The sequence below is a fragment of the Camelus dromedarius genome, chromosome 20 (genome assembly GCF_036321535.1).
Source record: "Camelus dromedarius isolate mCamDro1 chromosome 20, mCamDro1.pat, whole genome shotgun sequence".
NCBI classification, from domain to species: Eukaryota; Metazoa; Chordata; class Mammalia; order Artiodactyla; family Camelidae; genus Camelus; species Camelus dromedarius.
Window position 1 is genome coordinate 33,028,236 of NC_087455.1, and position 26,042 is coordinate 33,054,277.

The 26,042-nt window shown below is 39.5% G+C and overlaps 1 protein-coding gene across 7 annotated transcripts in view; it reads right to left on the minus strand.

The window, feature by feature from the left end:
• CPQ (carboxypeptidase Q) overlaps nucleotides 1-25,448 on the minus strand; it is a 391,868-nt gene extending 366,420 nt beyond the window's left edge. For 6 of the 7 annotated variants that reach the window (XR_010377057.1, XR_010377056.1, XM_064476948.1 and 3 more), the window contains exon 1: nucleotides 25,342-25,448. The gene's annotated coding sequence lies outside the window, so the exon portion shown is untranslated. The remainder of the gene's footprint in view (nucleotides 1-25,341) is intronic. The other variant, XM_031439365.2, reaches the window with a different exon arrangement.
• Between the last annotated feature and the right edge of the window lie 594 nt (nucleotides 25,449-26,042).

The following is a 26,042-nucleotide window of genomic DNA, read 5'->3' on the forward strand; positions in this document are numbered from 1 at the left end:
ATCACACACAAACTCACATACACATTTTGCACTGTTTGAAACTAGATAAATTGATTCTTAATTTCACAGGAAAAATTAACAAGAATAACCAAAAATATTCTGAAAAAGACAAATGATCATGGATTAGCACTGCAAGACGTTAAACCTGATATAAAGCTGTAATACTTAGAATGGTGAGCCACTGAGTTTATGAATAGACAGAAAGATTAATGAAACATAACAGAAAGTCTGGAAATAGATTCAAATAGTTAGAAATTTTAAATGTGATAAATGCATATGAACCTCATGGAAAAAAATAAACTACCCAATAAGTGATATAAAAACAAAAAGCCTGGTAGCTAAACAGGAAAAGACTACTTTGGATCCCTACTTCACACCTTGCGTCAAAATAAATCCCAGATAGATCAAATATTTAAGCATAAAAAGCATTAAAGTATTATAAGAAAATAAGAGGATTAAAAAATAATCCGAGTGGTGATTTTCTAATTATGTCACAGAATTCAGAATCCATAGAAGATTGATAAATTTGATTAATAAAAAGAGAAATTAAAACATAATTAAAAAATCAAAAAGTCAAAAGGACAAGTGAATAAGAAACCAAGAAAAGTATTTACAAATCATAAAACATTGGGCTAATTCCATAAATTCATTAAGAACTCTCACAAATCGGTAAGGAAAAGACCAATAATGCTTTTAAAAAGAGACAAAAGATACGAACAGACAATTCACAGGAAACACAAATGGCTCTTAAACTTACAAAAAGATGCTCAACATCATTCATAACGACATGCAAACCAAAACAGGACACCACTTCCCTCCATCACAGTGCTAAACATGCTAAGGTTTGGTACGCACTGTCGTGACAAGGAAACGGGGAAACAAGCAGAGTTACGTATTGCTGCTGGGAGTGTACGGTTTCTATAGAAAGCATGTACTTTTAACACAAAAATTCCTCTTCTAGAAATTATCCTACAGATATACTCAAACAAAATGATCTATACACAAGGATATTCATTGTTATATAGTTTGTGACAGCAATAGTTTGGAAAAGACTAAATGCCTGCCTATAGCAAACTAAATAAATTGTGGTACATCTGTAAGGTAAAACATGAACCTATTAAAAAGAATGAAGTACTCTCTATAAATAAATATTGAACAGCTTCCAAGATGAAATGTCAGAAAAACAAAGCAAGGCACACCAACAAAAAAAGTGTATATAAGCTACCATTTAACTACCAAAAAAGAGAATATGCTCTCTCCTGAAGGATTCACAAGATGCTGAAAAACAAGGGTGCCTCTGCGGAGAGTCACCCGGGAGCTTAGAGCAGGAGGAAGGGGAAACTGACACTTAACTATACCCTTTTTGAGTGCTGTTCCACTTGCATATTTTGCCTCAAGAACTATAAAAACTGAGTCTTTTTTATATGCTTTCTTTTATCTGTCATGTATTTTCTTAAATTCTCAACAAATGTGCACTTAGTGTCTATTCTTCTAAAGAGGGTGTCATCTTTGTGGGTATTCTTGTTCCAGGGACAGGTGAGATAAATTCTACCCTTGAGGATATCACTGTTTCAATTTTCAGTGTGATTATGATCTCTAGGAGAAAAAAAAATGGATAATACTGGCTCTTTTTTAAAAGCCCTTTAACTCATTTCTGTTCTTAAGCAAATCTGTTGCCAAACATCAAAAGGTGTTTTTCCTTCCTTTACATCCAAAGATAAACTGTTTTTCAAAGGCACTTCTTATTTTACTAAAAACAAAATAAAAATCAAGATTCCCAAAAAGTTTTGTGCGATGTAGCTGCATTAGGGTACAAAGGGAATGTCTCCTTCTTCAAACAAAAGGAAAGAAAGATTTTGAGTCTCTTTCTTCTTTAGAACTGCTATGCCAAGTTCAACCCGAAAATATGTGCCTGTCATGGATGTGCTGACAGACCTTTATCTGGAAAAATGCAATAATTCTTAGCCAACTGAGTTAGGTAGCTTTTCATTATACTAAAGTCTTCGCAAACATTTCTTAAGGAAACATATATCCTTAGTACCACTAATTCAGGGTTATATAAAACTTTACTTAGGTCATGAAGTCTTACACGTGAGAGACTACAAAACAATACTATTCAATCGTGTAGATCTGACTTTAATGAGAATGTAAATGAGTGCGTTTATTAAACTATCTCAAACCCACAAAAGTGTTTTAAGCACAGTATCATTAAGGATAGGGCAAAAAGTTCATAAAATCCATGCATTTTAGTTCCTTCTACATCTTAGACTTTCCTCTTCAGAAACTTTTCTGTTTCCAGTTGGTTTTTCCAGTGGAAAGAATCCAAGCTGTAATGGGTATTTTGTGATGTAGAAAATTTGAAGATACCATGATAATGGTTGATACACTATTGCGTTACCTACTAAAATAGATCTCCTACGGTCAGTTTCATTGTTTCTAGTCCAACAATTATTTTAGATACAAGACAGTTTTTATTACAAGACTATATTCCCACTCTCCACCTTCACTTTCTTAAAAGTAATAGAAAAGTCTCCCCAGGTGTTGCATGTGTGTGGTTTGGGGGCGGGGGTGCTTTTTTTTCAATCTAACCACCCTTTCCCCAGTTACAGCCCTAACTTCGCATTTTATTGGTAAATTGCTTCAGTATGATATTTGAGTGGCTTCCTAACTAGCAAGGCAATGTGGTACTCACACCAGAGCTATCTGTCAAATAGGACGTTCCCCTGCTTAAAGCCATCAAATTGCTCCCCATCTCGCTCAGAATAAGAAGCGAAGTCCCTGGGATGGCCCACCAGGCCCCTGCTACTTTCAGACCTCATCACTACTCCCTCCCTCTGTTCCAGTCACTCTGCCGTCCTTGCTAACGTGCAAGGTTCCCATCTCAGAACCTCTGTACTCACTGTTCCCTCTATTTGGAACACTCTTAATCAGAAGGAAAATAGTACCTTCAAGGCAACGCTCAAAATTCACTTTTTGGTTAATCTTCCCTTGACCACCAGATTCGAAATTCTAGTGATTTCCCCTGCTCAAGCGGACCTTTTCCTTGTCCCTTGCTTTATTTTTCTGCACAGAACATGTCACTCACAAACATACTATAAAATTAACTTTACCATAGTCCATATTTCCAGTCTAGAATGGAAACTCCATGAGGGCAGGGATTTTCATCTGTTCAGTTCAATGCTGTATTCCTGGTACCTAGAATGGTATCAGCCACATGGTGGGTGCCAGGGCTGCAGCATAGAACTGGGTTCACTGTATACTGCACGACCCCAGAGGACATCATTCACATGGTCTAGGGGTGGTACAGTGGTGCAGCCCTATCCAGGCACTAAGTGTTTGTTAACTACCTGCTTTGTGATCTATAATATAGCAGCTTTCACACATGGTATCAGATATCCATGAAGCTATATAGTAAGCTGATGTTAGATATTACACAGAAAGATAATTATCTGGTTCTATAAAAGCAGAGAAGTCTTCATCTATTAAACCTAAATCTGTAAGAATTCTTCTAAACTATAAGATCTGATAGAACCTTTTATTTTTTGCTAGATCCCTGAATACCATAGCAGTGAATTACCACTCTAGTTAAAACTTAACTAGATCAGGCAAACTAACTGATAATTAGGAAAGAGTATAAAATGCTAAATTTATATACTCCATAAATACAAACCAAGGAAAAGTTGCCAAGTATCTTATTTTCTATTTTTTCCTCAGTTTTTGGAAGTGAGTTGCAGATTCTTCATATGATTCTTCATTCATTTCAACCACTAGAGTTACTTGAAAGAATTCTTTTAAACGTAATCCATTACAACAAACGTCACATTGATAGGATCCTTGTTGCAGCTGCCAAATCTTAGCTAGGCCATTTGCTTTTCTTTTGTTTTGCATAATTCACATGGATTTGACAATACAATGCTTAGTACTGTAGTGAAGCTACATATCCGGAGAGAGAATATTCTCCTTGGCAAGTTAAGAACTGAATAGGATTACAAATGCCACTTTACGTTATAGCTCTTACAATTTACAATGAAACATTAGAAATATTGAAAAAAATAGAGTTATGTCCACTCCCTTAGACATACTCGCACACAGTTTTCATACACACACACACACACACTCACACTTTAGTTTGTATACACTATAAATCCTCTGCTTCCATAATTGTATTCCTAATAGTCCAAGCCACCAGAATGCTGAGTGCAACACAGGAATTCAGAATAAATGTTTATAGACCAGTATATTATTGGTTGACAAAAGATTTAAGATTAGCAACCACAGGGAAGGATACTACACTAAAGTTTACTTAGATTTTTAATTACACTTTACTTTGAGATCATTGTAGATTCACACAGTTATAAGAAAGAGTACAGAGAGATTTCATGTATCCTTTACTGAATTTTCCCCAACGTAACATCTTACAAACCTATAGTGCAATATCAGAAACAGGATACTGTCATTGACACAGTCAAGATATAGAATATTTCCTTCAACACAAGCATCCCTTGTGTTCATGCTTTTACAGCTACACCCACTCTTCCTCCCACCCTCAGACTGCTACCATTTCCTGCTCCTTAGATCCCAGCAACCACAAGTTTCTTCTCCATTTCTATAATTTGTCATTTTAAGAATATGTTAATAGAAGTAAAATCACATAGCATATAATTTTAGGATTGCCTTTTCTCATCCAGGTCACCGCCTGTATTAATAGTCTGTTCCTTTTCATTTCTGAGTAATATTCCATTGTATGGGTGTACCACAGCATATTTAACCATTCATCCATTAAAGAACATCTGGGTTGTTTCCAGGTTTTGGCTATTACAAGTAAGTCTGCTATGAACATAAGTGTATAGGCTTCATCTCAAAATAAATGTTCATTTCTCTGGAATAAATGCTCAGGAGTACAACTGCTGGATTGCTTGGTAGCTACATGTTTAGTTTTTAAAGATACTGCTAAACTACTTCCCAGAGTGGCTGTGACATTTTACATTCTCACCAACAATGTATTAGTGATCAGTTTTCTCTGCATCCTTGCCAGTTAGTGTTGCCATTATTTTTTATTTTAGCCTTTGTGATAGGTATGGTGCTAGTTCATTGTGGTTTTAATTTGCATCTCCCTAATGGACAATGATGTACATTTTTCCAGGTGTTTATTTGCCATCTGTATATCTAATTCAGTAAAATGTTTCCTCTTGTTTTGTCCAAGTTCTAGTCAGACTGCCTGCTTTCTAACTGCTAAGGTTTAAAAGTGTGTGTGTAAGTGTGTGTGTGTGTGTGTGTGTGTGTATTCTAGATCATAGTCCTTTGTCAGATATGTAACTTGGAAAAATTTAATATCAATCCAAATCTTGTCTTTTCACCCCTTTAACAGGGTCTTCCATAGGGCAAAAGTTTTTCATTTAAATTTAGTGTAATTTGCCACTTTTTCTTCATAAGGATCATGCTCTTGGTGTCAAGTCTAAGAACTCTTTGTCAAGCATCATCTAGATCCTGAAGATATTCTTCTATGTTTTTTCCTAAAAGTTTTATAGTTTTATGTTTTTCATTTCAGTCCATGATCCATTTTGACTTAATTTTCATATAAGGTGTGAGATTTAGGTCAAGGTTCATATTTTGCTAATGGTGTCCAAATGCTCCAGCACCATTGTGGAAAGGGCTACTTTTCCTTCATTGCATTGCTTTGGTACCTTTGTGGAAAATCAGTTAGACATATTTACATGAGTCTATTTCTAAGTCCTTTGTTCTGCTCCATTCATCTATGTCTCTATTCATCCACCAATACCATTCAGACTTGATTACTGTACCTGTATAAGGCTTGAAGTCAAGTAGAATGAGTCTTCCCACTTTACTCGGATCTCAGGAAAAGCATTCAGTTTTTCACCATTAAGTAAAATGTTAGCTGAAGGTTTCTCATAGGTGTTCTTCATCAAATTGAGGAAACTCCCTTCTACTCCTATCATTCTGTGAGTTTTAATTATGAATGGATATTGAATTTTGTCAAATGCTTTTTCTGCATCAAATGATATAATCATGTGATTATTCTTCCTTAGTCTCTTAATATAGGGGATTACATTGCATTTATCAGATAAATCTCCCTTGGTCATGATATACAGTTCTTTTTCCGTGTTTTTGAATTTTATTTGCTAATATTTTGTTAAGGATTTTTGTGTCTATATTCATAAGGGACATTGGTCTGTAGCTCTCTTTTCTGTACTGTTTTTGCCATTTGATATCAAAGTAATACTAGCTTCATAAAGTGACTTGGGAAATGTTCCCTCTTTTCTGTTTTCAGGATTAGGTTATACAAAACTGGTGTTAATTCTTCTTTAAACATTTGGTCCAGAATTCTCTACTGAAACCATCTAGGGCTAGAGATTTCTTTCTTGGGAGTTTTAAAATTATCAATTCAATTTCCTTTATAACTATAGGGCTATTCAAATGGTTTGTTTCATATTGAGTAAATTGTAACAGTCTATGTTTTTCAAGGAATTGGTCTGTTACATCTGCACTATCAAATTTACATATGTAAAGTTGCTTATAGTGTGTAGTCCCTTGTTAACTTCTTGGTGTCTGCAGTTGGTGATTTCCTACTTCATTCCTAATATTGGGTATTTGTGTCTTCTCTCTTTCTCTCTTTTTATTCTTTGTCAGTCTTGCTAGAGAACTGTCAATTTTATTAATCTTTTCAAAGAATCAACTCTGTTCCATTAATTTTCTCCACTGTTTTTCTGCTTTCAGTGGCATTGATTTCTGCTCTTTGCTATTTCCTTTTTTCTGCTTGCTTTGGGTTTATTTTGATTTTAGGCTCTTGGGGTAGGAGCTTAGATTGAGATTAGACTTTCTCTTTTCTACTGTATGCATTTAGTGCTATACATCTTCTTCTTAGAACTGCATAAGCTGTGTTGCAATTTGACATATTACATTTTCATTTTTATTCTCTTTAATTTTTAAAATTTCCCTGAGACTTCTTTGACCCATGCATTATTTAGAAGTGTTTTGTTTAGTTTCCAAGTGTTTCTAGATTTTCCTGTAATCTTTCTGCTATTCATTTCTAATTTAATGGCATTGCGATCAAAGAACATACTCTGTATGAGTTCAGTTTTTTAAATTTGTTGAGGTTTGTTTTATGGCCTAACATATGGTCTGCCTTAGTATATAATGTTCCATGAGCACTTGAAAAGAAAATGTATTCTGCTCTTGTTGAGTGCAATGTTCTATAATATCTATTAGATCTTTGGGTTGGTATAGGTATTGTTGAATTCTGGTATATCCTTGCTGATTTTCTGCCTAGTTGTTCTATCAATTGTTGAGAGGTGGGTATTGAAATCTCCAAATATAACTTTAAATTTGTCTATTTCTCCTTTCATTTCTATCAGTTCTTGTTTCACGGGTTTTGCAGCTGTTTGTTAGTGCCTACACATTTAGAATTGCTATACCTTCTTAGGATTAACTCTGTTATCATTATACAATGTCTCTCTCTGTCTCTGGTGATTTTCTTTGCCCTGGAGTTTACTTAAGCTGATTCTGCTTTTCTTTGATCAATCTTTGCATGATCCAGTTAGTTCTCATTATTTGTGAATTCTGTATTTGCTAACTGACCCACTGGTTAAAATTTATTTGTAACCCCAAAAGCAATATGTGTAGTGCTTTTGGAGTCATTCATGGACATGCACAGAGCAGCAAAAAAATTGAGTTGCCTGGCATGCTTATTTCCAGCTAAAGTCAAACAAAGCAATCTCTGACTGCTTATTTCATCTCTTAACCTGAAACATTTACTTCTGAAACATTTAATGTTCTTTTCTCAATCAATTTAGCACCACATTTTTCTCATTTCTGTCCTTTTCATTAGTAATTTCATTGCTAAAATACCCTCAAGCATAGTCCTGAAGTGCTGTCTACTCTTCCTAAGTGCAAGAAGTTATGATGTGCCTTACAAAGAAAACATGGGTGTTAGATAAGCTTTGATCAGACATGAGTCACAGTGCTATTGGCAGTGAGTTCAAAGTTAATGAATCAAAAATGTATACCCATAAGGTGTCTTTAAATAAAAACACACATAAAACAAGAACATGTATTGATTAGTTGAAAAATGTGAACAGAGGTTCACAGGAACCTAACCCTGCATTTCCCTTAGGAGCAGCAGTTCAATATTTGTTAATTCAGCATTCACAGTGACTTTGTTAGCTACCACAAATAATGAGAACCAACCATTTATGTTATTCAATCCTTTTATTTTTAGTCTGCCTATATTGTTCTATTTGGAATGAGTTTCTTGTAGATAGCATACAGTTGAAACATGTTTTTTAATCCATTCTGCCAATTTGTTTTTAATTGATGTACTTACACCATTTACATTTAATGTAATTATTGATATGCTAAAGTTTAAGTCTGCTGCTTTATTTTTTGTTTTCTATTTTTCCTTTCTGCTTTTTGTTTCTCTAGCTTCTTTCCTGCCTGCCTATGGGTTACTTGAACATTTTTTAGAATTCCATTTTGACTTATCTATAGTGTTTTCAAGTAAATCTCTTTGCATAGCTTTTTTAGTGATTCCTCTAGGTATTACATTACGTATGTAATGTCAGTCTACAGCTACCATAATTTTACCAGTTTGAAGTATAGAAATCTTACCTCACATTATGTCTCCTTAACCTTCCATGTTTATAATATAATTTTCTTAAATATTATCTCTACATACATTTAGAATCACATTTAGAGAGTGTTATACTTTTCACCACAACCACAAACACAATTAAGAAAACTCAAGAGGAAACTGAAAGCCAATTGTATTTACTGATATATTTGTTTACTATGTTCTTTCTTTCCTTCCTGATGTTCCTAATGTTCCTTCTTTTATCATTTCCTTTCTGTTCAGAGAACTTCTTTTAGTCATTCTTTTAGGGTAGGTCTACTTAAGGTTGTTTTCTTTTACCCGAGAATGTCTTGATTTTGCCTTTATTCCTAAAGGATATGTTTGCTAGATGTAAAGTCCAGGTTGACAGTTATTTTCTTTCAGCACCTAAAAAATATTGTGTCACCATCTTCTGACCTCCGTGGTTTCTGATGAGAAATCCATTCTCATTCTAATTGTTTTTCACCATAGGTAAGGTATCATTTTGCTCTGGCTGCTTTCAAGATTTTTTTTCCCTTTGTCTTTAGCTTTCAGAAGTTTGATTACACTTTGTGTTGGCAGAGAAATCTTTGAGTTTACCCTGTTGGAAGCCAGTGCAGCTTCTTGAATCTCTAGGTTTATGTCTCTTATCAAATTTGGGAAGTTTGCAGCCATTATTTCTTTGAGAGTTTTTTCAGTCCTGATTTCTCTTTCCTCTCCTTCTGAGACACTGATGACATGAATGTTAGATCTTTCTTATAGTACAACTGCTCCCTGAGGCTCTGTTCACTTTTTTTTCCAGTCTATTTTTTTCTCTGTTCATTAGACTGGGCAATTTCTATTGCTCTATTTCTACAGTTTACTGATTCTTTCTTCTGTCACCTCCATTCTGCTACTGAGTTCATTCACTGATATTTTTATTTTGCTTATACTATTTTTCAGATATAAACTTTCCATTAGATTTTTCTTTGTATCTTCTATTTCTTGGTTGAGACCTTCTATTTCTTTCTGAGGCTTTCATTTCAGTACTTTTTGATTTGTTTCAAGCATGTTTGTAATTGCTCATTAAACCACTCTTATCAGGCTGTTTTAAAGTCTTTGTCAGATAATTCTAAAATCTCTGTCATCTTGGTGTTGGCATCTATCAATTTTCCTTTTTCATTCAATTTGAGACCTCTCTGGGTGTTGTTGTTGTTGTTGTTGTTGTTGTTGTTGTTATGACAAGTGATTTTCAGTTGGAACACAGACATTGTTGTATTATAAGACTCTGGATCTTATTTAAATCTATTTTAGCTGGTTTTCTCTGGTACCACTGCAGTAGGAGAAGGAGGTAGCAGATGCTACTGCCTCAGCACTGCCAGTGGAGGTAGCAGTCCATGTTCTCCACTGACACTCAAAGGGGGAGGGGGGTCTCCTTATAAATTCTGAATGAAGGTGGGAGTTTCAGATACCCTACATGGTCTCCACTGACAATGTAGTGAGATGACCTCGTAACTACTGACAATGGTGGAAGTCCTGACTCTCCAGGAGATCTCCTCTATCACCATGCCAGCAGGGAAGGGGAGGGGTACATTACTGCCAAATGGCATAGTCCCAGCTCCCTACACGGTCTCTACGTACTCCACAGGTGGAGTTGGGGATAGGGAGGCTCATTAATGGCCATTAGGTGTGGAAGTCCAGCCTCCCTGCTTGGTCTTCTTTGATACTATCTGGCAGGCATGTTGGGATATGTTATAACAGTTTTATGAGGGTAGAAGTCTAAGCTACCCACTCAGTCTTTGTTGGCATGGATCACAGTGGGGCTATATTTTTTCTTTAATGTTTGACTGTAGTAGAGTGGTTACTTTCTAAGTTTCTGTCTTGCTAGACTATCCCTTTCCTGGTACTTTGACTAGAGAGAGCAGGCTTTTGTAGGGGATTTTTTTTTCATCTGTACTCATTGGCATTTCCAAGTTGCCAGCTTTTTCAGTTCCAAGTCTGAGATATATGACACAAAAAGAAAACCCATGGAACCCAGGTCCCAATGCCCCTAGCTGGTCTGCATTCTTTCCATCTTTCAGAGTCTTCTTATGTTTTAGATAGATAGATAGATAGCTATATAGACAGATAGAGAGAGAGAGAGAAGTTTTTAATTGTTTTTAGTTGTACTTAGTGAGATAAATAGGAAATAGTACATCTACTCCCTCTTCCCAGAAGTGGAAACTCTCCAGCATGTTAATTTTTAACAACATACTGTGTAAAGTACAAAATTTTCACAAAGCAAACATGGGTGTCAAAGCTACCTCCTCACCCACTTCATTTTTTTCCTGAATGTTATCTCCTCTGTGAATCCTTTCCTGAACTATCCAAGTCAGAATGAATTGCTCCTTTCTTTGTGTGTCTGCAGCATATTATTTACTTTTCCATAATGCTTTATAATCATTAAATGATGTCATCATTGATCATTTAAGCAAAGAAAATTGAGGATGAAGACCATGTCAGATTCATGTTTGGATTCTCAATGTTTGAATGTCTAATAGTATACATGAATTACAATAACTCACACAGTGTGGGGCAAATAGTGGATACTCAATAAATATTTGTTGACTGAATAAGTGATCAAATGAACACTTTTCAGCACTTGCCATATGCTCCAGAACTCAATAAGGATTTGTTAAATCGGACTAAATTGTTTCTGCATCTGTCAGTCTAATCAATCCACTATTATTTCTTTCTATGGGGAAAAGAGAAGCTCACAAAGCTTATCCAAAGTGCAATTATTGTAGATTAGTACTTTTCCCCAATTAATAATTAATCAATTATCAACTATTTATTTAAAACTATATGATCAGAATTATGCATGGTACAAAAGTAGTGAAAGGTAGGATTTTCACCCTTGGAAGTATAACATGTATTGTGAAAACCAAAAGATAAGCAAAAATTGAAGTGTAAATAATCAGTAGTGAAAATGAAGTATTAAAAAAAAGAGAACATGGGTGATCTGAATAATTAAAGAAGACTTCTTAAAAGAGGCAGGACTTCAGTCAGGCTTTAAATGATGGTTAAGATTTAGTTGACAGAAGAAAAAAGAGAAGAGTTAATGCCTATCATTCTGAAACTATTTCAGTAAACTGCAGAGGAAGGGACACTTCCAAATTCATTCTATGAGACCACCATCACCCTGATTCCAAAACCAAACAAAGATATCACCAAAAAAAAAAAAGAGAGATAGAGAAAATTACAGGCCAATATCACTTATGAATATAGATGCAAAAATCCTCAAAAAAAAATACTAGCAAACTGACTACAACAATACATTAAAAGGGATTTATCCCAGGGATGCAAGGATTTTTCAATATCTGTAAATCAATCAACATGATACACCACATTAACAAACTGAAGAATGATTTAGAACAAAGGAGCCAAAAATATACAATGAGAAAAGGACCACCTATTTCTTACCTGCACTTGCCAAATCAATCCCCTCACTCTGCTGTTTCCTCTCCCTTTCTGCTCTTTTTCACCCTCACACTCTTTCAATCATCTTGAGGCAACTCAGGCACAACCTTTTCAAGGGTGCTTTTCCCGACCTGGCTTTTCTTCTCACAGGCTGTGTTGAATGTCCTCTTCTGTGATTTCCTACTGCCCTCCACTTATCTCCTTCAAAGTTTACCACAACCTGAATCGAAATTATGCAGATTATGTCACTAGTCTTAAAGCTTCTCAAGGGAAAGATCATGTCATATGGGTGATCTGCCCAGTATATTGGAGGAGCTCAGTAAATGCTTTTGAGCTTTTAAAGTGAATCATGCTTTCTTCATCCTTGTATCTCCAGCACTCAGCACACGTCTGGCACAGAGTAGCAGCTAGACTGATGCTGGCTGTCTAAGTGAAGAGCCTCCTGCAATAGACTAAATGTGTCCCCCCAAAATGTATATGTTGAAATCCTAACCATACTGTGATGGTATAGGAGGTTGGGGCCTTTGGGAGGTAATTAGGTCTTGAGGGTAGGGTCCTCATGAATGGGATTAGTGCCCTTATAAAATGGACACCAGAGAGCTCTTGCATCCTCTTTTTTTGCCATGTGAGGACACAGTGAGAAGATGGCAGTCTGCAACCCAGAAGAGGATCCCCACCAGAACCTGTCCAGGCTGGCACCCTGATCTCGGACTTCTAGCCTCCAGACGGTGAGAAGTAAATTTCTGTTGTGTATAAGCCTTCCAGTCTATGACACTTTGTTAACAGCAGCCAGAACTAAGACACTTCCTCACCTCCAGTGTGACTGTCCTTTTATCCACTCAACTCACCATTTCACATTAATCTTGGTTCACAGCTTCACTTGGTGATTAATGATTCCAACAATGCTTTCATTAACACTGTACAATGCCTTTGCCTTTCCTCCTCACTTAGTTGCTAATTCTTCAAAATTAATTTTGATTTTTCTCTGTACTTGTACCATAATACCATCCTCAACATTGACCTAACCATGCCAAATTTCTCCACTGTAAACTAAGGCTGTCTGATCTCAGCTGGGTCCCTTGCATTGCTCAGCAACCCTTATATTTATCTCCAGCTGACCCCTATCAAATTCCCATAGCAGCTGCCAAACAGTTTTTCCACTCTCCTTAAGCCCCAGATTCAACCCCTATTCCCCTCATGCTCAGCAAAAGCTCTCCTCTTCTACATAACCAAGAATACAATATTACAACTATGAGATGACTTGGCTTTCTTCATCCTCAAATCAAAACTCTTCTATCTCTTTATCTGTACCGTTCTTCTCAGCTCATGTCCCAGTGAAAGAATTGCCCACCCTCCTTTCCAAAGCTAAATTCTCTGTCCATATCGTACCAGTTATTGGAAGATGGAGATATTGAATTATATTCTCCAAACCAAGAAGGTACTTTGAGACCGAAAAATGAAGCAGGCAATTCCATAAAGTGCAATTATGAAGTTTACTGTGAGAAACTTACACACAGGCAGGAAGGATCAGGAGGACGGATGATCCAGAGGCGTTCGCAGCTGCACTTCGCGCTGCGGAAAGGGGTACAGGGGGATTTAAAGGGGCCAAAGCTAAAAACAGAATCTGACTACTAAGTGAGAAGCATAACCACACCAAAGACGGGGCCCAGGGATTTTCTGTCCCCCAGGGGTCTCAGGACCATTAACCATCTGTGTCAGCCTTATGCACTCTTTCACTTTTCACATCAGATGAAGGCAAGAGTAAAAGCTGATGGGGAACGTATCTGGCTTGGGCGAACTCCTTGCGAGTTATGCTAAAGCTCAGTCATGCGAATAGGGGTGGCGGTAGGACTGCGGGCCCAGGATGGAGCTGACAAAATGGAGTCAGTGTGGTTCAGCCACACACTAACTATCGAATTTTTCTCTGTCTCCCTCGCTCCTTCCCATCACCATGAAGGAATGCTTAAATCTCCTCTGTCCGAAAAGTTATTAATATTTCATTATTAGCTAACATTGACAGTGTGGCAGGTGCCACTGTAAGCAGTTTACACAGATCACTTTCTGTAACCCTGACAATAACCTTTGATGTTCTTGATATTATATTCCCTATTTTACAAACTAGGAAACTGAAGCTAGTAGAATTGGAAAATTTGCTCAAGGTCACAGAGCTTTCTACTTCCGCATACATGCCAATTTTGCTAAAAAAATAACCTAAATTTGATTCTTCTCCCTATTTCCCTCCTCTCTTCCTTTGTACTTCTACATCATGTGTCCAAAACTTTCACTGCTACACCAATCACAGTGACCTGTAACTGAGCATTTCTATGTCTATCAGCAAGGATCAAGACACGCATACACTACACACACATATACACACGTTTAACACTCGGCCAATATATATTTGTTGAAGTGTTGAAAATATGAATTTAGTCCTGAAGAGATTTATAGTTAAAGATATATATATATACACATATATATGTATCAGCAATGCCCTTTCTCACTTTCTCAGCTACTATCACTTTTATAAGTTTTCAAGCACAGAGAGCTTAGAACTGTGCAAAAGAAACTAAAGAACTGAGTAGGGTTTCTTGGGTTTCTAAAACACTCACAGCCTCAGTATTTCTCTCTAGTTACCTAACCTAATCCCATGGTCCATAGCTTGGCACAGTCTCCACGGCTTTCAAGAAGAATTTTGTCTGAACAAGAAGGACAAGACTGGGTCCTGAAAGGAAGAGCCTACAACAGTATCAGCTGAAACTCCTTCCCCATCAGAAAGGCCAGGCTGTCACCAGGTCAGCTGAGGAAGCAAACATTTCTTCCATTGACAAGTGTTTAATTGGACATTTTGAGAATCCAATGTCATGTATGCAGATGCAAATGTTTGAAGAGTTGTTTACAGCGTAGTTTGTGCCAGACAGGCTCCAATGCCAAGCCAGCACACAGCCTCCCATTATTCTGCTGGGCTCAGCTTCTAAAGATGTTTCGGGGCTCTCTGAGCCTTGTAAATTTCCACATCCAAAGGCTCATCTGTGTTTTCAAAGCAGAGTCCTTCTTCCTCTCATGAGTAGCTATCAGTCCTTCCCCTGCCAGTCTCTGCTGCTGCCTGCCATGGTTCAGAAAAGGCTTTGGAGGAACTATTTAAGAGGTGATTACTCCAGCTCTAGGAGTTTTAGTAGTTTGGGGAAAACTAACACAAAGGAAATGCCAGACTCCAGATCACTGCCCAGAAACAGGGTCTTAGTTGATGCAATCATTTTGAGAACTGTTTCTGTTATTCATTGACTCAGGGAAACACAGCTTATTAGCTCAGCTAATAGACAAGTCCATTTTAACATGCCAGCTATAAGGAAGCAGTTCTTGACTGGAGGATAAACAAGGACACACCACAAGTGGACATTGGGGAATCCATTCATCTTTAAGAACTGGACCATCCATACTCCACCTTGAAAATGCAAGGCAAAAAAAGATGCCTTTATTGCAAACTGTTGTGATGTTTTCATTATATCCTGTTCCTATTATCTAATACTGTCTTTAAGAAAAATTTTTTAAAGTTTAAGGTCCTAGATTGGAAATACACATGAAGAACACTGTTTATATACAATGCTAAAAAATTTAATTCAAGAATAAAATTTGCCACAACTTTTACATTTGATAAGGTTATTTTTTAATCCAATGGTCTCCATTATATAAAAAGTCATATGAAAATTATTAGAATTTATTGAATTCATTCATTTATTCATACTACAGACATTGACTGATTAAAAATTATGTGCAGAGCAACTGTAGCTGTTTCAGATATACAGAAATAAAGAATATCTCACCCTTAGCCTCAGGAAACTGATAAAAGAAGAAGGCAAATGACCATGATACAAAACAAAAGGAAAGAAACTCTTAGGTACTTACAATAAAGTACAGTTGACACTTGAACAACACAGGTTTGAACTGCGTGTGTCCACTTACACGTGGATTTTTTTCAGTAAATATTACAGTACTACATGATTGAAGGTTGGTTGAATCTGAGCATGCAGAACCAAGGATATGGAGAGTGGGGTGCTGACTGTAAAGTTACACTTGGATTTTCAACTGCATAGGGGTTGGGGGCCCTAACCTCCAAAGTGTTCAAGGGTCAACTGTAATGATAAACTATTGCAGGATTATCACAGGAGAGAACAAGGAAGAAACAACAGAGAAGATGGTATTTCAGATCAGCCTGGCAGGACAGATGAATTTTCATAGCTGTATGGTGGGAAGAGTATTTCTAGTTAAAGAACAACTATGAGCAAAGATGTGAACATTTATAACATGTTCCCCAGAAATGGTAAAAAGTCTAGGGCATAAAAAGCTGTGGTATTATAAAGCACTAGGGAGAAATTTAAACACACACATGCGTACAATGAATGAATTCCAGTTGCATTTCAGAAGGGGTTTCAGAACCCACAGAGTTAGGTGGGGCCCTGGAATCAGCATTTTTCAAATCTTCCCATGTCATGATGTGCACTCATGATGTGATCTGACACACACACAGGATACATGGAGGGACGTAGTAGGTGTCATGAGCTGAACTGTGTCCCAACCCCAATTTACATGCTTAAGCTCTCACACCCAGTGCCTCAGAATGTGACTGTATTTGGAGATAGGGCCTTTAAAAAGGTAGTTAAGTTAAAATGAGGGCTTTAGGATGGGCCCGAATACAGTCTGACTGATGTTCTTATAAGAAGAGGACATTTGGACACACAGAGACACCAGGGATGCACGTGAACAGACAAAAAAAAAAAATGATCATGTGACGAAACAGCAGGGGTCATCTGCAAGCCAAGGAGAGAAGCTTCAAAAGAAATCAAACCTGCTGGCACCTTGATCTTGGACTTCCAGCCTCTAGAACTGTGAAAAAATAAGTTTCTACTGTTTAAGCCACCAACTCGGTGGTATTTTGTTACAGTAGCCCTAACAAAATAATACAGCAAGCGAACACACCAGGAAAGCACTGAGAAATACATTTTCATGCCAAATCTTCAGGAACATTAAACACCATATTAAGAGTTTAGACTTTATTCCAGAGACAATTTCTCAAAATGTAGGTCTTCTGAGAAGGGAAGTAATGTGACCTAGCCTATGATCCAACTCTTGAGGCAGTCTGGAGGATGAAGTGATTTAAGAGATTCTGCCTGATCAAGGCAAGAGACAGTAAGCGGGGGCATGACTAGAGCCGTGATAGGAAGGATGGGAGGATAAAAACAGAAATATTCAGGTGCTGTCACAGGTGGACACAACAGCATTTGGTGACCCACTAAGTTTTGAGGATGAGAAAAAAAGGAAGGGTTAAGGATGACCTCGGATTCTGAGCCTGTTTTGCACCCTATATTTCAGATACATCACATTACCTGCTATCTCATAGACTGAGATGCCATTAACCGAAATAGAACACACAGAAAGCATATTTGGGTATGAAACTGATGAGATGAAACCCAGAGAACAGAAATCAGTGGTCAAGTGTAGAGATGGAGATCTCTTGAGAAAAGAAGAGCTCACTATAGCCATAAGTAATGACAGCACTGCCCTCCATCCGTCATCACTCCCATCCTTACAACAACAAATAAAACAGAACCAACTGAAAATCAACAACTTTTCTTGGACCCGGCAGAAAAGTGAGGATGCAAGGCAAACCAACACCCTAAAATATGGAAAGAGAGGCAAATCTAGAGAGTCCCAGGCCAGATCTGCTTACCTGGAGCAGAAACGACTGGACCCATAAACTCTAGGAATATCTAAATGGTATTTTGACAAACTTCTGGAGACAGAGTATGGGCTGCCATGAGAGTGAGAGACTCCTAAGGCCACAGTCTTGGGGCAGGTTGGGTGGGTTCCAACAATTTTGGGTAATCACAAGACAACTATGACAAAGGGGCAAAGACAAGAGGGAAACAAAAGTACCAATGAAAAAAATAACTATGCTAGTGGCTACTACTGACTGAGCAGGTCTGCCCTAAGTGTTTACATTTATTAACCCTACAACAAACCTATAGGACAATGCATTAGTTTCCTATTGCTGCCACAACAAATTATCACAAACTTAGTGGCTTAAACAATATAAATTTATTATCTTACAGTTCTGTAGTCAGAAATCCAGAACTAGAGCCACCAGGTAAAATCAAAGTGCTGGCAGGGCTGCAGTCTTTCCGAAGGCCCTAGGGAAGGATCTTTGCCTTTTCCAGCTTCTCATGGCCACCCATCCCTTGTCTCATGGCCTCCTTCCTCCATCTTCAAAGCCGGCAACGTTGCATCTCCCTCGCCATTCTTCCACAGTCACATCTCCCTAACTCTGACTCCTCTTCTGTCCCCCTCTTCCACTGTTACTTGGGCCCATCCACATAATCCAGGATATGGATTTAAGGTCAGATAGTGAGCGATCTTAATTCCATCTGCAACCTTAATTCTCCTTTGCCACGTAACCTATCATATTCACAGGTTCTGAGGATTAGGGCATGGGCACCTTTAGGGGAGGACATTATTCTACCTCCACAGGCAGTTATAGTTATTTTCCCCTTTTTACAGATAGAGAAACTGAGGCATACAGAGGATATGTAATTGGTCCAAGATCATACAGGTGTTGGTGACAGAGCTGAGATTTGAACCCAGGAAACTAACTTCAAAGCCCACGTTCTTAACTGTTAAACTATAGAGAATATAGGCTGCTAGTGAGTGATTAGCTTAAGTGGTAACCTCTAAAATTTAGACTGAATAGGTAGTGCAATGGAGTCAGAACAGTGCTGATTTCCATGACGTGCCTTCTGCTTCTCAAAAAGTTAATTGGGGTTTGTGACTTTCCATTCATTCCCTAGTCTTCCTATGGCCCCCAGTTTTCTGCAAGCTTTAGCTCAGAAATGTTAATGAAAAGAAAAACCCAATGAAAGAACAGTCAGATGTCTCAGATAGCAAACTTTGTAATACAGCACAGTTAGTTATAGGTAACATGGATCCAAAGTATTTCGATAATGGTAAAAGAATCTCAAAATGATGTCCTGGGAACAAAAAGGACACATACATAAGAAGGTGGAAGATTAATTACATGAGCCACTTGACAGCATCAAGAAAGGGGATGTTTTCTTTCTATCATTTCAGTCTATTACAAAGTTAACTGAAAACAGACACTAAACCAGAGGACTGAAGCACAAGACCAGCAAGACTCTGGAATTCACTGAATTCTTCAATTAATCTATTTTTACAATCTTTCATAAATGTTCTGAAGAAGAAATGAATTTTCTGTGAATAAGAGACCATATATACATATATAATATACATCACACATATACATTCATATAGAACATAAATAATTATTTGATAAACATTTAATCAATCATGGGATTGAACCTTTCTACTTCCCTATTCACCCTTATGAATTATATTCTTCAACCTCATTAATTATATTATTCAAATCCAACCATTTGTCTTCTGCACGTTACCATTTGTCTTTTGTCTACTTGATATGCCATGTAAACAAAAGATCTTAAAGCCTCCTACATATTGTTTTGGTCATTGTCTCATACTTCTGACCATTTCCTTTATATATTTTAAAGATAAGTATTTTTAAATGCCTAGCCCATAAAAGGTCACAACGATTCTGTCTTCCTTATAGATTTTATCCTTTATCCACATAAAACAACCCTAGACCTAGCATAGCGCTCTTTGCTTTGAATTATACTTGGTTTCATTTTAATAAGGATGTGGAACTCAAGGCCCATAAAGGTTTCTGGTTTCCCTACCCTGGCCCACTATGTTGATGGATTTATTACACTCATGCCTGTCTCTTGTGGGTCCCACCATCAGACCAGGGGCAGTGCCAGTGATGAGCCTGTCTCTCCATTTCCCAGCTGGGCTTCTTCACCCCACCCAACATCCAGTAAAGTTAGCTAGATGGATTTAACTACAAATCATTACAGTTCAATATGTTTTAAATGGCCCCAAATAATTAGGAGATTCCAGCTCCAGATTTCCGTTTTCATGTTTGATACTCAAGTTGGAAAAGGCTTTACCTATAATATAATCAATGTAGATGTAGCTTACTGCAGATGTTATCTTGCCTTAAGCAAACTCCATATTTGAAAGTCTGGACTTATCCAGATAATATATTAAGGCATGATTAATTGTTCACTTATAAAGGGGTTATTTGCCTCTTGGAAGACATAATCATAAGACTGTTTTATATGGTGGACTCTCCTATTGCATTTTAAGGATGATCCAATTGCCACACATAATCTCTTTCATGACCACCCCTACTGCACGTAGCAGAGCTGGCACTAAGGATCCTTTCCATCACTGCCCCTGTCTCCAGAGATCTTGGTTTTGTTGGCCTTCAGATATTATCTACTTTACTCTTACTTTTACACGATGTGACATGGTGGGAGGTGGAGGGGACACCCTATAAAAGGCCAAGGTTCCAAGGCAACGCAAGGCTCTGATACAATGGACAGAGCAGAGGGCAGAAAGTCAGAAGCCCTGGAGTCCTTGCCACCTAGGGATCTGAGGCGAACTGCAGCCTCCTTAATATCCAAATTTTTAGTTTATAAAGAAAAGATAATAGTGCCTGGCCGCACCCAGATATAGGTGCGCACCTATATCTGGGTGCGACCAGGCACTAATGTAACAATCAAATGTAAAAATTCTTCTTATATTTGAAGTGCTATGATAATATATTCTTTTTTCCAAGCAAATCTAATGCCGCAACACTAAGACAACACTACATCGATCCACCTTTTTCTTTGTTAGCTACTATTTCTCACAGAATTCATTAAATACTCTGAAAATTCCTCCTAACCATTATCCTTTCCACTTGATCTTATCCTATCTGTTATTCTTCCCTTAGTTCAAAGTCTCCCAACACTTTGCAAAATAAGATCAAACCCCCTGCACAGCATCTATGAACAATCTCCTGTTTGTTTTTTCCTAACAAGCTGCATAAGATGAGAAACCAAAGCTTGTGATATTCTTGCCACTTAAGAAGTACGTTATTTTGAAGAACCAGCTCAAATGCCTTCTCTCTATTCCAGATCTGCCTTTACCCGTGTCTGCGGCAATCAGTCCTCTCTGCTACCCTCCTGCCATTTGCTTATCTGTGTTCCTTTCAACCACTCCTGTCTGCGTTTATCTACTCTGGTTTCTCTAGATGGTTTGTAATAATCCCTCACTGTTTGAGTATCTAACTTTTTTCTCTCCACTAGAACTTACATAAGAATTAGAGTTCTAAGAAACTCATCTGAAATATAAGGATCATTAGAAAGTCTAATGTGATTTTTTCCCTTCTTTTTAAAGTGATTTATCTTTTTAGACCGAGGGCCTGTTGTAAAGTTTGGCAGGTCTTGGCTGTGACATCACAGTACAGCTACCGTCAAGGCTGCACACTAGGGATCGCCCCTGGATGTTCCAGTTCCCTCTACTCACTGTCATTCTCTCAAAACCTCTTCCTCATCTTACATTTATTATCCTCATCAGTGGCATCATCATAACCAGTTAAGCAATCAAAACCTCAGAATTATTTTCAACCTGATTTCCCATATCCAACTAGTCATTAAATCCTGCCTTCCCTATTTTCCGAGTCTCTCTCAAACCGGTGCTATTTCATCTGGACTATAGCAACAGCATCCTTATTTCCCTCTGGCCTCCTGGCTTTCCCCTCTCTGGGTCCTCCGAAAAATTATTGCTGGAGCTATTTTCTAAAGGAAATCCAATCATAGCACTCCTCTGCTTAAAAATTCAGCTTAAAAACTCTTTAAAAAGATTATCTAAGCTCTGATTAAGTCTAAATAACACACCATTCAAGGACCTTCTTTCTCTGGCCCCAGCATCACAAGACTTCTCTACCACAGCCATGCTGAACCCCCATCTCTCCCTGGGGACACTATGCTCATACTTGCGTCCTTTTCTTTGCCCATGTAGTTCTCTGTGCTTAGAGCATCCTTCTCTCCCTCTCCTCTTAGCCCTTAAGCTTCAGAATCCCGTTCCAAATTTACCTCCTCTGTGAAGTCTTGCTAAGCTCTAACTGCACCTCTTTCCTGGGAGAATGAGCGGACACTACTGCACATCACCTGGTGCTGCAACCATATGTGGATGGATCCCTTTCCTACCCAAACTCAGTATCTCACTCATCTCTATCTGGCACGTAGTATGCACTCAATAAATGGTTACTGAAATGAATATATGCTGAACAAAGTAAGAACTGAAGAAAAATTCCATAGACCTAGAAGCTCACCAGTCCTCCTTTGCTGCTTTAAAGAAACAGAGCCCAGAATAAAAAAAAAAAAAAAAAGGACTAATAATCTGATGTAGCAAACACATGAATGGGTTGTTTGTTTTTAAAACCTAAGTGGTTGAGGGAGGGCAGGGGGAGAACAAAGTACATTTTAAAGCTCTAGCTGCAGGGCAAGTAATAAAAATTGTTGCTTTAATGTTTTTTTCATAATATTGTGAGCAATGGGAAGGTCTGTTCCACCACACCAGCCTTCAGGGCAGAGCGTTTCAGCCTCCTGAGCTAAATCAAACTGGCACTGGCTCTCAGTTTCTCAGGCAGCCCCAACTGGTCTCTGCCTTCTATGAGACTAAACGTGACGGACAAAGAAGACACAAAATAATTTTCTAGTTACTTTTTGGGCCTCTCTTTTCCTCTTGTCAATTAATTATCAGGGTTTTGGAAACTCAACGTGCATTTCTGCCCCTAGATTACAGTGAGGTCGGCATCGTATTTCGTCTGCATTGAGTTGCCGTTCTTATAAAGGAGGAGGCTGGGAAGCAGCAGCGTCCCAAGGACCCAAAGCTAGCCCAAGAGACGGCAGTGCCTGGGACTCACAGTTCAAAGCCCTTAAGTGCTACTCACTGACAATAGGTCTTGAGGTCACCCTTTTTATACTCCCTGGATAGATATATCTGAACATGTTTAAAATTAGGATGCATGAGCATCTAGGTCAAAATATTAGAGTTTACCAGAGTACCAATGGAATTTAGTAATTTTCAAAATGATATAACAATCAATTCTCTGTAATTCAGTCTTAAATCATTCCTGGGCTCCCATTCTTAATTCACTAACACACAGTGCCCAGAATTTAATATATATCCTGGAACACACAAAGAGACCACATTATCCAACATGACACCGTTTTTCCTAGCAGAGATTGTCTCTATTTCTGGGAGAAACCCTGCCTCCAACTGCCTATGTTTTGAACACCTGACTTACCCATTTTCCAAGCACGGTTTCTATTTAGGAAGATTGAATAGGGATTACAATTGTACCTAACTCTTAGGTCCACAGTGAGGATTAAATGGGGCAATGTAAGTAAAAAGGTTAAAAATAACAGTTCTAGGTGCGGTCAGTGCCTTATAAATGTCAGCAGTTACATTCCATGCCTGAGCCACACATGACCCCGTAAGTGGATCTTTGAGAAAAAGAGTCAGAGAAAGTTGGTCTTTTTCACCAAGCACGACGTTTGGCTTCACTTCTCCCAACAGAGTTGAAATAGCTGAAGTAGGTAACATTAATTTTATTTTATTTAAAACGTCTGGGACTTTGTGTTTGTTAAATGTGGCATGCAAAAAATATTTTAATATCTATATAAAATGACTTTTTAAGTGCCTTTAAAAAACTCTCTAAGGTCCTTCCAGTTCCAAAACATTGTGATCTATGATAACTAATCTCAAATGCAGGCAAATAAATAGAGATACAACTCCCTAGATATAATGAAAATATATGGCACTGTCAGGCTGATTGCATTAGAAACAAGTTAGACCCAGGGCCGGGGGCCTGTGGCAATGCACAAAGTAATCTTGCCCTCCTTTCTCCCCACCAAACCAGAGTCTATAATTCTCATCTCAAGCCCCCAGGTCCTTTTGGAGGAAGAGGAACTAGATGTGATTTGCAGAGAAGATAGTGGCGCCAAGATTCTATGGAATCCCGAGCAGAGCAGCGGGAGTGAGCAGACTTCATGAAGTCACCTGCAACTTCATCTTTTACCTGATAAAAGAGAACCCTGGAAGACTAACTCAGGACGGGGTCCTACCTAACCTCCTGCATCTTGGAGATTAAGAAACTGAGACCTAAAGAGATCAAGTGACAAGTCTAAAGTCATCCAGCCTTTCCGAAACCCAGGTCTGGAAACCTAGAACTGATGCGGTAGCCAATCAAATTAAAGCAGTCTCAACCAGTGTAACTTCCAAAGTGTCTGCACACAGATAAACGTCTCTCTTTTCCTCTCTGAACTATATTCAGCCTTCATCAGCCACCCACAAACCAGCCAGCACCCGTCTCAGGAAAACAAACAAGATTCCTCAAAATCCTGAATTCAAAGAAATGTCTGGTTTTACAAACAAGTTACTAAAATCAGATTCACCTTTATCTTTCAGGAATACATTAAATATTATTATGGTGACAATGATTCTCCAAAGCCCAAAGTAGAAAACACAGACAAGAAAAAGCCTCCTTTGTTTTAAGCAACACATACACGAAAATCTACCTCAAGTGGAAATCTGAGGCGGTGCTTCTGGTGATTATTTTCTTTAAAAACAGCACAGAACTCCTTTCAAGTAGCCACAATCTGACTGACTCCACTTACAAGAGTGCAACATTTACACAGCTTTTGGAAAATTATCAGAAGAGTTCTAAGCCTGTGCCTCCACTGCGTCCACGTCGTGTGTACTGATACCCATTCGCGTATTCCTCCTTTCGGCTCTGCTTTATGTGAACTCATTCACCGATTCATTAACTCACCAGTTCATAGGAACTCACTCGTTCATTCATTGCTTCCTGAGCACCAGTGAGTACCCGACATACGGGGGCTGTGCCCTTATGGAGCCTAAGAGCCTGTGTGGAGCCTAGACGTGCATACCAAAACTGAAGTACGAGATAGAAAGAGAAAAGAACCACAAATGAGCCCTGATAAAGTACCCTGGAGGCTCAGGGGAACGAGGAATGGGCTCCAGATGCGGGCGACGGCGGCTCAGGCACCCCTCCCCCCGCGCCGGAGACGAGAGGTAAGAGGAGGCGACCTTGGCCAATGAACCTTGGCGCCCCGCTCGCCGCGGGCCGCGCACAGCATCCTCCTCCATCTGGGCGCCCGCACTCGGCTTCCTCATTTCTGGGCCCGAGTCGCGGAAGCCGCAGGCCCAGCCTGTCTCCCGGTGGCCTCCCCATCCCGTCCGTCAGTCACTCCCACGAATGAGCGACTTGGGAAGTCCACCCCGCCACCTCACCCCACCCCGCCTCAGCCCGGCCGCCGGGAGGAGCCAGGCCCGGCCGCCCGCGGGCATGGCGAACGCACCTGGTCGAGCAGCGCGGCGGCGGCGGCGGCGGCGGCGACAGCGCCTAGGGCAGGCTCGAGGCCCAGGCCTTCAGGTGGCAGCGCCACACCCCCGACGCGGCCCTGGCCCTGCGCGTCGCGGAGGAACCGCGGCCCTGCCCCCCTGCGCCGCGGCCGGGAAGGCGGGGCGCTGTGGCCCGGGACGCGGGGCTCCGGGCGCGGACGGGAGGGCCGGGCCGGGGACCCGGGCGCCGCCTCCGCAACGCCCGCGGGCCTCGCTGCGACTCGGGCGACCCCGAGGGCCGCGGGCCGGCCGGCTGGCACCTCACCTTCTCACTTCTGGCTCTTGTTAGAAAATAAGTGTCACACCCTTTGTCCTGGGCCCCGCAGCCTTGCTTCTTTATTTAGCGGCTAAAGGGCCCGAGCGTCGCCCTCAGACCCTCGCGGGTCCTCACGGCCTGGGCCTCTGGGCTGGGGTGGTGGGGGGTTGGGGACAGGGCGGGAGTCACGGGTGGGTTCGGGAGCTGTAGCCTCAGGTCCGGCGAAGGGCTGGGCGTGGTGTCCCGTGCGTTAATGAGCTAAGCGGCTGTGCAGGGGGTGGAGGTGGGGGTGTGAAGCTGAAGGGAAAACGTGGAAGGTTTGGCTCTGCCTCCGAGCCTGGCCAACCCTTCTGGAAACCCCGGCCTTGAGAGCTGTCAAATGCCGCCCACCAGTAAGCGATT